The sequence below is a fragment of the Lissotriton helveticus genome, chromosome 12, assembly GCF_964261635.1.
Source record: "Lissotriton helveticus chromosome 12, aLisHel1.1, whole genome shotgun sequence".
Taxonomy (NCBI): domain Eukaryota; kingdom Metazoa; phylum Chordata; class Amphibia; order Caudata; family Salamandridae; genus Lissotriton; species Lissotriton helveticus.
The window spans coordinates 799,415,993-799,430,304 of NC_136073.1; the positions used below are offsets into that span (position 1 = coordinate 799,415,993).

At 47.6% G+C, this 14,312-nt stretch overlaps 1 protein-coding gene across 4 annotated transcripts in view; it reads left to right on the forward strand.

Annotated features, from left to right (window-relative positions):
• The window catches only part of LOC144798592 (uncharacterized), a 352,559-nt gene that overhangs the window by 52,226 nt on the left and 286,021 nt on the right, over positions 1 to 14,312 (forward strand). For all 4 annotated transcript variants that reach the window (XR_013603574.1, XM_078669548.1, XM_078669547.1 and 1 more), the window contains one exon: positions 7,137 to 7,264. The gene's annotated coding sequence lies outside the window, so the exon portion shown is untranslated. The remainder of the gene's footprint in view (positions 1 to 7,136; positions 7,265 to 14,312) is intronic.

The following is a 14,312-nucleotide window of genomic DNA, read 5'->3' on the forward strand; positions in this document are numbered from 1 at the left end:
GCCTGTCACATATGTTTCCTGGGCTTTCCGAAGTAAGGTGAAGTAGATGTAACTGTGACTTTAAGATTAGTCGACCTGTTGAAGATTATTGTTGATTATGTGCTCCTATAGCTGGGTGGAAACTGCTTTCCTAATGATTTCTTTTATGAATAGAAGGCGGGTAATAAGGTGGAAGTTGTCAAGGGTAACTGGTCATAGATGTTTCTTTAGGGAGAGAAGAATCTGACCTGTTTTAGAGCTTCTGTGAATGATCCATGGCTTTTCTTATGTCTTTATCTTAAAATGGGCGGTGTTTGGGCATTCATGGGCTTTCAGTGCAGATACAACCTAAAACTGCTACCCGCTTCACTGTTCACAATGTGCTCTGTGTTGAGAAGAAGAAAGTCATTTGCAGGTTGATCTGTTAGGCAGCTTTCAACAGCACTGCCTTCCCTGTTTCACTTATGGCATAATATCATGCAACTGCAGAGACAGAAAAAGGCTTTTGTGTTGGTCTGCCCATATCTTTTGAACTGATAAAGTACCAGCAGAAGGGACTGGTTTTAGTCTTTCATTCAGTCTGTTTTACAGAAGGGCCAGCTCTAATTCTGTCCTTATGGTTCCCACATGGGACTTATTATCAGTCAGACCCCCCAGGATATAGCGGCATGGATTAGCAAATTTAGCGGCACAAAAATGGAAATTTAGCAGCACAAAAATGGAAATTTAGCGGCAATTTTGCGGCATTTTATTTGGCCCTGGACCTTGATAAAGCGGCCTCCAGTGACCCCATCCGTCACCCGTCCTTCCTTACACTCTTTCTGCCTCCCAATTCTCCCGCTCTTAGTTGTGTTTTGCCGCTTTTAGCTCCTCTATCTTCCTTCCTGTTACACTCTTTCCACTGTCCCATTCAGCTTTCTGTTTCTCATGCCCCTTCCTTTCTGTGCCTCATTCACTCATCCTCTCTCACACACACACATCTTTCTCTCCTTATCGATATCTCTCTCATCAGCCCAGTCTCTTATCCCCTGTCCCTCTCTCTTTCCATCTTCGGATCTCTCTAGCACCCTGCCTCTCTAGTTCTCTCTTGTCTCCCTCTCTGCCTTCCTCGCCCTCTCTTCTCTCTATAACTCTCATACTTTCGTTCTTCCAGACACTGTCTTTCTTCCCCTTCCTCTCTCGCCCTCTTTCTCGCGCATTCACCCTCCCTCTTTCTCTCCTGCTCACTCCTCTCTACTTTTCTCCACCTTTCAGTTTCATTTGCCCAGTTTCTCTCACCCCCTACTACCCTTTCCTTCTTTCCCACCTCTATGACTTCTTTGCTCACCCCCCTCTCTTTCACCCCTTCTTTCTCGTCTCACCTGCCCCATACCCTCAGTTTTCATTCTTGCTCCCCCTCTTTACCTTTGCGCTCCACCTTTCACCTTTATCCTCCCATTTTCTTTTACCCCTACCCTTTCCTTCTAAACGCCCCACTCTCCCTTGCTTTCACCCCTCTCCTCTTCTCACACATGTGCCCCCAGCCACTCTTCCTTTCTTTCACCCCTTTCTTCTCCTCACACGTACCTCCAACCCCTCTTTCTCACTCCCTCCTGTCTGTGATCCTCCGTGCAGGAAGCCGATGGTAACTGTCGCTCGCATCCTCCGGAGAGAAACCCCGGGGTCTCGCAGTACTAGAGCAAGAAAAAAGAAAAACAGATTTTTTTTCTAATTTAGAAAAAAAAATCTGCTCTCCCTCTCCGTTTAGCAGGAACAATAATCACAAGCGTTATCTGGACATTTTTAATGCTGTCTGAAAACTTGACCCCCAAGGAACTCTGCCACAAGTATTCTTAACTCATAAGTTATTTCTAAATACAGCGCCCCTTCCCTGAGGTAAGCGCCCAGTGCGATAGCACCAGTTGCACTGCCCTACAGCTAGCCCTGACGAAATGTAATATCTAAGTGAAGAAGTTCTAACTTTCGACAGCTATAATTCAAGCATCATTAGCGCGAGACAGCACTATGTTTATATGCAAAAAACCTTGGGAGATTGTGCCCCTGAGTTTCCCTATATTTTCTGCCACTCAGTGCATTACACAACGCAACTTGAATAAAATGAGATTTAATAGTTTGTGATGACAGCTACACTTTTACATGCGCTGGGGTCGCAGGTGCTAAGTAACCAACATCTCCCACTTGTCAGATAAAAACATCTGAATGTTCTGCAGGCTCTTGCGAGGCTGCAAATGACCTTGCACTTAAGTTGCTCATCTAGTCCAAAGAAAGACTCGATTGAATGAACCTGGGAAACTCCAGAGCTCAGCTGTGTCTAAGGAAAAGAATAAGCTTGCAGTGACAAAGCCTTAGCTGCGCCTTTTGTATGCGTGTGAGAAGCGTGCAGAACTCTTGACCATTCTCCCTCTCATATGTGTAATGAACTTTACACATTTGCTGCGTGTTCTGAATTTGTACTGTCTGATGAAAGCTTGCACCACCGCAAGCCCCTGACACCTGCCAGAGCCGAGGATAACAGGCGGGGGCGTGAAAAACTAAGCCTCATTAACAAGTGAAAGGTCTTTAAATGACCTGTGAAGTACTCGGGTGCGGCTGGCAGCTTTGAACTGCCAGCCGCACCCGAGTACTTCACAGGTCATTTAAAGACCTTTCACTTGTTAATGAGGCTTAGTCTGACTATCTGTCCAATATGGTTATTATCGCGGCCATCGCGGTAATCTGCCGATTTCGCGATTTTTTCGTGAATCGCGAAATCGCGATAAACTGGAGGGTCTGATCAGTGGCGTAGCAAGGTCAGGTGGTACCTGGTGCGGAAAATTTCTTGTCACCCTCGGCTTGACAAAATGGCAAAAATATGAGTTTAAAACACATACTTTTGCCACCGCACCCTCCTTCCTACGCCACTGCTTATTATTATGTTCAGTTCATGGCCTACTATTTGAAAAGAAAAGCAGATGCTTTGTGGTGACTGAAGCCGCTTTATGCTTGCTTTGATGTTCTACGCAGTTGGTTGACTGTGAGACACTGTCCTTTCCCAAAGGATCATTATTAGCGAAGGACTACATGACCGCTCCCTGTGCATGTGTGAATGCGTCCTTTGTGTCGCGAATCTGTGCACCGATCCTCTCTTTCAAAACCCCGCTACAGGTGGTATGGAGAACGCCTCTTGATTTTATTACTGTACTATTTTATAGATTTGGGTACCTGATAAAGATGTCTCTAGCAATTGAAGTAATTTTAACTAACATATTAGCCCATTTTAATCTGTCAAAAAATATATTTTCCAGGTTTTATTTCCTAGAGGTTATTGGTACATTATGCCTATTTTGTCCCTTTTAACCAATGTATTTTAAATTAATATAATTCATGTGTCTTGAATATCCCAGAATGGCTTTCTGATATCATCTTGAATGAACATAGCACAATGTCTTATTCTTTTGTCTTTGTGTATTTTATAAATTGCACTGTATTTTATTTGTCTGGTTACTTTTATGGGCGAGTAGCCCGAATAAGGTATTTTGATGATCAAAGGCTTCATTATGGCACTCTTCTATGTTCCGTAATCTCCATGCAGTAGTCCTGGACCGTTGTAAATTTTAAGCCTGTGTCATGAGGAAATATGAATTTCTTCTCTTATTTCGCCATGTTTTCCCCACTTTCCGGTAAGTTTACCGTAGACTTATTAATTTCTGTCACGTTTTCACTGGTGAAATGTGTTTGTGGAAAGCCCCACGAGGGACATGTTGTAGCATTCTTCCTAAAGCCAGTCAGGCATTAACTCCTGTTTCTGCCCAAATTGAAATTACCGGAGACCTGGTAATGGGTATCTCAGTTTCATATTTCTGGGCACCCTTTTATGATTATTCAATTTGTTACAATATTGCCCCAAACAAGAAAGCATTTCCCTCCAGATATTAGCCAGTCATTGGAAGCAGTTGAGTACTACTGATGTTTTATACAATGTTTTTTTATTTGTATTTATTGTGATTTTAACAGTTGTATGTATTTATTGTACTTTCCTGGTTTTATGGTTTGTGTTAGAAACGGGATCTCTGGCTGGCCAAGGCTTGCGCCAACGTCAGTCAGAGACCACCACTTCCACGTCAGGGCAAGGGAGTCACACACCAAGATAACCCCTGCTCACCCTCTAGGTAACGTGACGCGAGCAGCCAGGCTAAACTTGGAGGCTATGTAGGTTAAGTGTTTGCGCGCGCACCCAGCAACAACTCCCAGGCCCACCACAAAGGAAACTCCACACAAGGTTATATAAAAATAGCCTTTGTATTATACCAAAAACACATTAGATAAGAACACACATTTTACAATGTGCCAACAGGCACGGGCAGAATTTACAGGGGATATGTACAAGACAGGGCCACATGGACCACTGTCAGGAATCATCACTTTTTAGGAATAGTAATATGCACATAGAACACTTTTAGAACAAATTTAGAAAATGTAGCACACAACCAGTAATTACTGGTATAGGGTAAGTACCTCCTACACAACCCTAACCACCTTAGGAATATTGCGCAGGGAACCAAGACCTCACTAGCAACACATGTACTAGGAGAAAAACAACCACCTAAGTATCACCAACATTTAGGGGTATAAGCATAGGAACATTACACATGATGCATTAACATTCAGCGGTGTAGGGAAAGAAAACACATGATGTATCAAAACACACTCAGAGGTGTAAGGAAGGAAACACATGATGCAGAACCTACATTCAGCGGTGTAAAAACAAGGAAAAACACATGATGCATCAAAACACATTCAGAGGTGCAATTGCGCAAAACTCACATGAGCCACAACCTGTGGCAGTCCCTAGGCCCTCTGGCCTTGTTGGGGCTAGGACGCCCTGTGTCCCAGTGTCAGGGCCTAAACGTAGCAACTGCCCACGAAGTGCTAGGCAGCTAAATCATCACTGATGGGCCAACGCAGATGGGGGAGCCTCACAGGCTCTGGACAACTGATTGTCCCCTCTTGGAGCCTCGCTGGGCTCTCAACACAAATAACTGCCCCTGAGCCTCTCTGGGCTCTAAAACAACTGTGTGGGCCCTGGAGCCTCGGGGCTCCTAATTAACCAATGCCCCCAGAGCCTTCTCAGGACTCTTCACAAGAAAATGCCGCCTTTTGGAGCCTCGGGGCTCGAAGACCAACTTGCCCCGTCGTTGGAACCTCTTTTAGGCTCGAATTGAAAAATGCCCTCACGAGCCTCTCTGGCTCGTCAAACAGGAAATGCGCCCGTCGTTGGAGCCTCACTGGGCTCAGAACATGCAATGCCCACGAGCCTCTCTGGGGCTCTAAACAATAATGGCCACTGTGGGAGTCCCTCCCTGTGGGACTCGATCTCCCTGGATGCCCTCTGGGTCATGGGAGCGGCCCTCTGCCAACCGGGGCCGCTCTGAGCACACCCACCTGCCCACAGCACTTCTCTGCGTAGCGGAGTGACCCGGAGCCCGCCCGCACTCACCAGCTGTCTGAGGCGGCGGCTCCTCGCGGCGTCAGCTCCTCTCCGCTGGGCTCTTCTGCTTGGCAGTGGCAGGGCTCTCTCCTCGGGAGAGCCTCGCCGGAGGATGGTTCTTTCTTCTTCCCGGCAGGAGCGCGGGGTGGCCTCCCGTCCGCTTCCTGGTTTCTCCAAACTCCTCGGCAGCCAATCACCGCGCAGGTCGCCCGGCGAGCCTCCCGCAGCCTGAACCAATGGCAGCGCGGCTCCCGGGTGACCTTCAGCGGTGGTTCCTCGGCTTCTCCGCGGCCCCAGGGCTGCGGCGGTGATTTTCACGGGCAGAACGGCATTTTAAATATAAAGCGAGGTAGGCACTTGCTCGGGGCAATGAAAACGGCCACAGGTGCGGCGCGGGCAGCCGCGATCACGCCACAACACGCAGGGTGGGCACCTGCCTTCCCCCACGCAAAATGCGGGGCAACAGAGCGCTCAAAATCCACCAAAGCACAAACGCTCCCCAGCGCTAAAGGCAATCACCAGCGCTCCCAGGCGCTTAGGGGAAAATAAAGCGCTCCCAGGCGCTGGGAACACAAGCACAGCACTCCCAGGTGCCCTCAGCAGAGCAGAGTTCCAGCAAAGTCCTTAGGGAGGCAGGGCATCAGCAGTCCAGGGGCTGGGCAGGGCCCAGGGAGGCAAGCCATCCCCTGGGCCCAAGCAGCAGCACCCCCTGGCAGATTCAAGTGTCAGAAACAAGAACAACCTCTGTGGGGACACAGCCCCTTCTTATACTCATAACTCCTTTGTTTGGAGGTGCAGGGTGGGGGGAGACCAGTCGCAGCTGGTCTTGCAGCACCCTTGATGGCCCAACCACCCCTTTCATTCACTGGGGAGGCTAGGGTCATTAGACACACCACAGGGGGGCGGAGCCAGCATTGTGTGGGGAAAAACCCAGCCCATTCAGGACACAGGTACACTCCTCCCACACATCACTCATGCTAATCTCACACTCACCACCGGGCAGACCCATCCAGACTTCCTGGAGCATGGCATGCCAGCCAGCCCCAGCCAATCACGCTCCAGCACCCTCACTGCACACACACATCAATGTCCAGAAGTAGCACTTCTCTTCTAGACACATACATACCGCATACACCATCTCGCAGCATTCACTCTCACGAGTTCACACATACTAAACTCGAGCCTGCACTCCCCACGCATCAGGAACTACCAGGGACACACACATTCCCCATGCATTCCTATGGGAGGGCAGGCCAGCCATACTACACGCACGCACTTTACTCTGGGACACAGGGAAAAAGTGTGCAGAGACCCAAAAATCACTAACACAGGTTACAGAAACAGGCTAGGCAAAAGCAAAAAGTTGCGGGGTGAACCTGCCAAAAGGGCCAGGTCCAACAGTTTGTATACTGAAAACTGAATAAAGCTGCTTTGACTTGATTACTACTGTCAAAACAGTGCTGAATGAATATTACAAAGTCAACGATGGGATTTGTGCATGGATGCAGCACAAAGGAATGATCCATTTGTTTGAAGCAGTGAGGAGGTTATTCTAGTCTAAAGTAGGTTAAGAATGTGATGGGCCATGTGTATCTCCGAGCTTATTCTATGTTTGCTTTTGGTGGTTGGAATAGCACCCAGTTCTGTGCATTGGTTCATTTACTTCTCTCCTTTTTTGTATATATATTAGGTTCTCTGCTCACCAAGATGCCACTAGAAGTGAAATGGAAGATCGGAATATGTTCATGCAAGTTCTGAAAAAATTAATCTGGTACAATTAGTGTAGCTCTGTTGGCCACCTTTTCTTATTATGAACAGGTAAGACGTCACACATTCCAGGTGTATACGCTGCAGAAATAAGTATTTTTCTGCGTTCTTTTAAATAGATGGGCCAGGATTAAGGAATATAGGGCGAGATGTATCAATATTGGATGTTGCGATTCCATAAATGCGAATTTTACAGATTCGCTAATATGGAATCACAAAGGGCCGTATGTATGAAACTTTGGTTTTGCGATTCTCAAATAGCGTTTTTTTACGAATCGCTATTTGAGAATCGCAAAACGCTATATATGTAGGATTTGCAAATAATTTTGCAAATCCTACATGTTCCTTAATTGCGAATTGCGATTAGCAATTAAGGAATACCTCCCCATTCATTGGAATACCTCCCCATTCATTCCTATGGGCCTATAGGCCCATAGGACTGAATGGGAAGACATTCTCAATTTGCGATTCTCAGTTAGAGAAACGCAATTTGAGAATGCAATTTCAGGGTGTCAAAAGGACACCTGTTGCATCCCTGAGATGTGCATGTGTGCACATGTGGCACACATACATGCCCTCAGGGCATGTATGTGCGGCGCCACATAGCACTCTGAAAAATGCAAAAAAGTGAATTTTTCCAAGAAATCGCAAATTACCACCAACTTGAAGTTGGTGGTAATTTGCGATTCCTTATGGCCAAATTGCACTGTTTCTGGGCCTCTTACATTTCATTTAAGCAATTTGTGATTCCTTAAATGCAATCGCAAAATAGGGAATCGCAAATTTGCGATTCCTTATTTTGCAAGGCTGTTTTCCATTCATACATCCCACTTAGCTAAATAGCGATTGCAAACGCAGAAATTCTGCGAATTTCGGCATTTGCGATCGCAATTTTGAATGATACATATGGCCCAAAATGCAATGTATGTAGGTTTTGCAATAATAATTGCAATTCCTACATATTCCTTAATTGTGAATCGCAAATTGCAATTCACTATTAAGGAATACATTCCCTTTCATTCCTATGGGCATAGAGGCCCATAGGAATGAATGGGAAGACATTCACAATTTGCGAGTACCAAATAGGTACTCGGAAATTGCGAATGCAATTACAAGAGTGATAGGGGGCCAAAAGGCCACCTTATTGCACCCCCTAAAAGGTAAGCGTGCACATGTGGCGCACATACATGCCCTAAGAGCATGTATATGCGCCACATGGCACCTTGAAAAATGCAAAAAAGTTCACTTGTCATGGAAATCGCAGATTACCACCAACTTGAAGTTGGTGCCATGGTAATTTGCGATTCCTTAAAGGCTGGTCGCAAATTATTTTGGCTTCCTGCATTTCATTTGAGAAATTGCAAATTGCGATTCCTTAAATGCATTCGCAAAATAGGGAATCACAATTTTTGAGATTCTCGATTTTGAGAATGCCTTTTGGGATGATACATCCCAAAAGGATTTTTTCCGTTTGCAAACGGGTCGATTCTGAGAATCGGCCCGTTTGCGAACGGGAAAAACGCTTCAAACATCTGGTCCATAGACGTTGAAGTAACTCATTTGACAGAAAAATTAATAATAGACGCAGGAACCATCATCTCATTTGAAAAGTCTTTCTTGGGGGTTTGTGAGACTCTTGTGTCAAATTATAAAATGTTCTTTACAGAAAGGATAACCATGCCTAGCAAAGGCTTGAAGCCTATCAGAATGTCTTGAAAGGCCTGGGACTTCCATAGAAGATCCTCTGTCCTAGCAGGGCCGCCTCTAGGTTCATGGTGGCCCTGGGCAGGGAGCGTAGGTAGGGGGCCCGGAAGCGGGGCGGAGCGCGCAGGCCAGTAAAGAGGGGAGGGGGTCAGGGTGTTTAGAAGTGGAACAGAGCCGGAGGCCGCCAAATCCCTGCCAGGGGCCGCCACGCAAATATGTATCCATCCTCAGAGGATTAATATATTAAGGATATATATTGGCATGGTGGCCCCTGGGGTTTGGTGGCCCTGTGCAGGTGCACAGCTTGCACATGCCTAAAGCCGGCCCTGGTCCTAGGAGAGTGAAGCCATTAATCCTAGAAGAAACTGTTCTTTAGAGTTCGCATTGACTGCATGATGATTCCTCTGCAAACTCTAATGCCCGCAATGAGACGCTTCATAGGGCCACATGCACCTTTACGGATGCGCAGATCTCTGCAGCTTAAAATGTTTCCTTTTTGTCCACTTACGAAGTTAATTCGCTTAGCTTTCCCTGCTGAGTTGTAAGTTCGAGATGTTACAACACCTTTTTTGGCACATCGGCAGTGCTCTGCTTTGCCATATCATGCCACGTCGCCAGATGTAGTCATTTACTCCAGTATTGGAACTTTCATAGATTCACATGCCTGAATCATTCCCCGTCGTCGAGACGGGAGTCTCCGGTATATAAAAAAGCAGTGCTTAGTAGTATAGCAAACTGAAAAGAGACCTAGGCCCATTTCCTTTTGCAACCCATAGCCTTTGTTATGTAAAAAAGGCCCAAACTTTTCTCTGAACCAATGAGAGCTCCTCACCCTCTAGAACACTCCTGAGAGAACCTTCTGCCCCTCAGATTTTTCTACCGCACGTTGTGCTAGGGAGTCTCTTTTGAGCTCTGCTCAAACTCTTTACTTCTACAGTATTTTGACTTGAATTTGAGGTTTTTACATCAACCATGTCTGATAAAGAGAGAAAAGGATTATTTAGAGCTTGTTCAACCTGCTCCAAGAAGAGGCTTTATACAGATGACCCTCACAAGGACTGCATCTACTGTCTCTACCCAGACCACAAGGCAGCAGATTGTAAGGTATGTCGTACCTTTTCCATTAAGACCTTGAGGGATCGTGAGGGAAGGCTACTGATCTGGCTTCAGAAAGTCAAAGCCAGGAAGGAAATCCTCTCAAGTGAGAGTGAGGAGGAATCTGTGGCGTCTAAGAGATCTCAGAAGAGAAGTAGATCTCCTCAGACACATTCCTCAGGGGAAAGACCTGAGAAGGCCCTAAAAAAGACCACCCCAGGGTCTTCAGGGCGCAGTCCCTCAAATTCCCTTCAGTCTCATCTAAGGGGAAGAAGAGAGCTGCTGGTGAGGTGAAAGGAACAAAATCCACCTCATATCTACCACAGTCACCTCAGAAGATCAAGATAACCATCAAACGATCTTCTTCTGCGCCTTCTGAGGAGAAATCAACTCCGTCAACGGGACCGTCGACTAAAAAGGTGCCATCGACGACGACGAAAACACCTCAGTCGTCGACGAAGAAGGAGAAAGCTGGTGAGAAAACAGCGTAGACGATTTCACCGTCGACGATTTCACCGTCGACGAAGGCGTCGACGATTTCACCGTCGACGAAGGCTTCGACGGCTGTGTCTACGGCAGCGTCGACGACGGCAGTGCCGACGGGGACTGTGCCGACGACGGTAGCGTCGATGGCAGCGTCGACGAGGACGACGACGTCGACGAGGACAGCGTCGACGGTCACTACAACGTCGACGGTAGCGTCGATGACAATGACTTGGTCGACGACGGCGATGGGAATCTCGTCGACGGGCTCGTCGACGAGGGAAAAAACGCCAGAAAAAGGTTTGGTGCCTTGGAGAAAACCTATAACACCCGAGGTTACATCTCCAAGCAAGGTCTCCCCATTGCTACCGTCTCGCTTACTTGAGGAAGAAGATTCGGAGGAAGATGAGTATGGTATTGCCAGTAGCCCTTCGCAACTACAGGTCAAGTGCCAGGAATACGATTCCGAGGAAGAATATGGGGGTTATCAAGAACAACCCCAGGAACAACACCGATATAGACAGCAGCAACGAGAGGAGATGACCAGTGTACCATCCTCTTTGTTGAAGGATCTCCAGGGAATGTTGGAGGATTATAGGAATAGATACCCAGTGGCTCCAGTCGCTCAACAGACCATGGAGGCTACTCCAAGTCCACGGTCAATTCCGGGAACTCTGATTCGTAGGAGAGAAATTGTGCCGGAACCTACTGTTAGGTCACCACCACCGACAACACACCACGATACCTCCGATGAAGATCAGGAGGAGGGTGAGATTGCGGACACAAATGCAGAATGGCATGATTATATCGCCCCATCACCTGCAACTCCGCCGCAGAGACCAGTGAGCTCTCCACGGAGGGCATTGGTGGATTTCATAGTTTGATGGAGAGAGCTACTAAGAGGTTTGCATTGACCATGACAGAGGAGAAAACTGAATGTTTTCTATATGACTTTAAAGACTCGTATCGAAGATCTGTACGATCTCTACCCTTAGTGTCTCATATCTGGAAAGAAGGTTTGAAAGTTATGGAGACGCCAGCGACGGTAACACCGGTTCTGGCCAGACTGGATAAAAAGTATAAAGCACCAGTCGATGCTCCAGCTTGCCTTTTAGGTCATCCCAAACCTGATTCTGTTATCACGCAGGCGGCACAACAGAAATCCAGGAACCCATCTGCTCCTATTGCAACACCTCCAGACAAGGAGGGCAGAAGGTTGGATAACGCAGGGAAGCGTTTCTCATTAATGTCGGCTCTGCTTGTACGAGCGGCTAATGCCCTTGCAATATTGGGGAGGTATGACAGGCAGATGTGGTGCGACCTGTCTCCCTACGTGGACTTGGTGCCAGATCCAGAGAAGCAGGAGGCGAAGAAAATTCTCATGGAAGGAGAGAGGAATTCGGCTGAAGTCATAGACTGCGCTATGGATATAGCGACCACGGCTTTTAGATCCCTGGGGGGAGCGGCTGTCCTGCGCAGGCAGGGTTGGCTGCGAGCAACAGCATTTAGGCCGGAGGTACAAAACAAGATATTAGACCTCCCTTTCAATGGAGAAGAGTTATTTGGGAAGCATATAGATGATACGCTGGAAGTACGGCAAAGGCTCTTGGAACACTGCAGTACAGAAAAAACCCTTTTCGTGGCTCCAGGGGTAGAGGTCAATCCTCGTATAGAGGAGGATACCAACAAGGGAGATATTCATCTTCTTATCAGTCCTCATCGCAGCCGTACCGTCAGCAATATAACCAGCGTCAGTCAGGAGGATACCCAAAATCTACTCCAAGAGGACGTGGTGGCCGAGGAAAGGACAACACACGTCGGCAATGACAACCTCCATCTTCCGGCTCTGTCAGATGCTCCCCTGGGTGGAAAGATTGGTCACCATCTTCAAAATTGGCGGAAAATAACAACGGACCAATGGGTCTTAAAAATTGTTCAATTCGGTCACACCCTAGAATTCCTTCAGACGCCCCCTTGTACGCCACCGATGCATCAGAGAGCCAACCATCTGCATCAACTCCGGCAGGAGATTCGGACAATGCTCCGAAAGGGAGCAATAGAACCGGTACCGAAATCCCAGGAAAACAAGGGGTTTTACTCCCGGTTTTTTCTTATCAAGAAGAACAAACTCCAGTGGCGCCCCATTCTGGATCTCAGATCCTTAAACACCTATCTCAAGAAGCAATCTTTCAGGATGGTATCCTTGCAAGACATCCTTCCGTTATTGAACCTAGGAGATCATATGACCACATTGGACCTACAGGACGCGTATTTCCACGTGCCGATACATCCCGCACACAGACAGTACCTTCTGTTCTGGGTAGCCGAAAGACATTACCAATTCAGGGTACTGCCATTCGGCTTGAAGTCAGCGCCAAGAGTTTTCACGAAATGCCTGGCTCCAGTGGCGGCTGTGTTGAGGAAACAAAGACATCAAATATTTCCGTACCTCGACGACTGGCTAGTCAAAGCACCATCAAAGACACAGGCCAGAGCGTCAACGCAAGCTTGCATAGACTTATTCGCCAATTTAGGATTGACTCTAAACGAGGGAAAGTCAAACCTCCACCCAGCAAGAGTGATCACATTCCTGGGAGCAATATTAAACACGAATGCAACAAAGCGTTTCCCTCCGAGGAAAGACAACTGAGGATTGTGCCCCTCTTCCAAGACTTGGGAAAAAGAAAGTCTCTTTCAGTCCGCAGGTACAAATCCTTACTGGGCACAATGTTCTCTTGTATTCCACTGGTACCTTGCTGCAGCTAAGGATGAGACCATGGCAGGAACAGATCGATCTCCAATGGCGTCAGGCGGAGGGATCCTTCGACGACACAATAAAAGTGACACCAGTCATGCTGCAGGCAGCAACGTGGTGGACGCAAAAGGCAAATGTGTCTCAAGGACTGACTTTTCTAGCAAGAGCAGCTCCGCTAGTGGTAACGACGGATGCGTCGTTAGAAGGATGGGGAGCTTTCCTTCAGGACCTTCAGGTCAGCGGCCGTTGGAAGGCAGAGGAACAGCAATTACATATAAATCTGCTGGCGCTCAGAGCGATCCGCTTGGCTTTATTGGCTTTTCTGCCACGGATAAAAGGTGCGCCGGTGTTGATAAGAACAGACAACACCACGGCGATGCATTATGTAAACAAGCAAGGGGGAACAAGATCTCTCTCCCTGTCTCAGGAAGCCCAGGAGATTTGGGAGTGGGCGATTCAGCAGGAAATATCATTGACAGCAGAACACCTCCCGGGGGGCAAAACATCAAGGCGGATACTCTCAGCAGACTAAAATCGTCCTGCCACGAATGGGAGTTGGACCAGGAGATCCTGGACAGCATCTTTCGAAGATGGGGAACACCGATGGTAGACCTCTTCGCTACGAAGGAAAACAGAAAATGCCAGTACTTCGCAAGCTGGCTTCCCCAGAAGGGATCTTGGGGGAATGCATTTTCCATGGCATGGTCTGGCATCTTTGCCTACGGTTTTCCTCCAATTCCTCTTCTCCCCCGCATACTGGTGAAGATCAAGAAAGAACCGTGCAGGCTGATCCTAATTGCCCCGTGGTGGCCCAGACAGCACTGGTTCACTGAACTGCTGCTACTGTCGGAGGACCGTCCAGTTCAGTTGCGCCTGATTCCATCGCTGCTGACAATGTCCAAGGGGCAGGTGGGCCATCCGGACCCGAAATCCTTGCGATTAGCAGCCTTTCTCCTGAACACTGTGAGTTTAGCCATCTGAACATCTCACATGAATGTAGGGAGATCCTGTCCAAGGCCAGAGCGGAGAGTACCAACAAAACCTACAGGATGAAATGGAAGA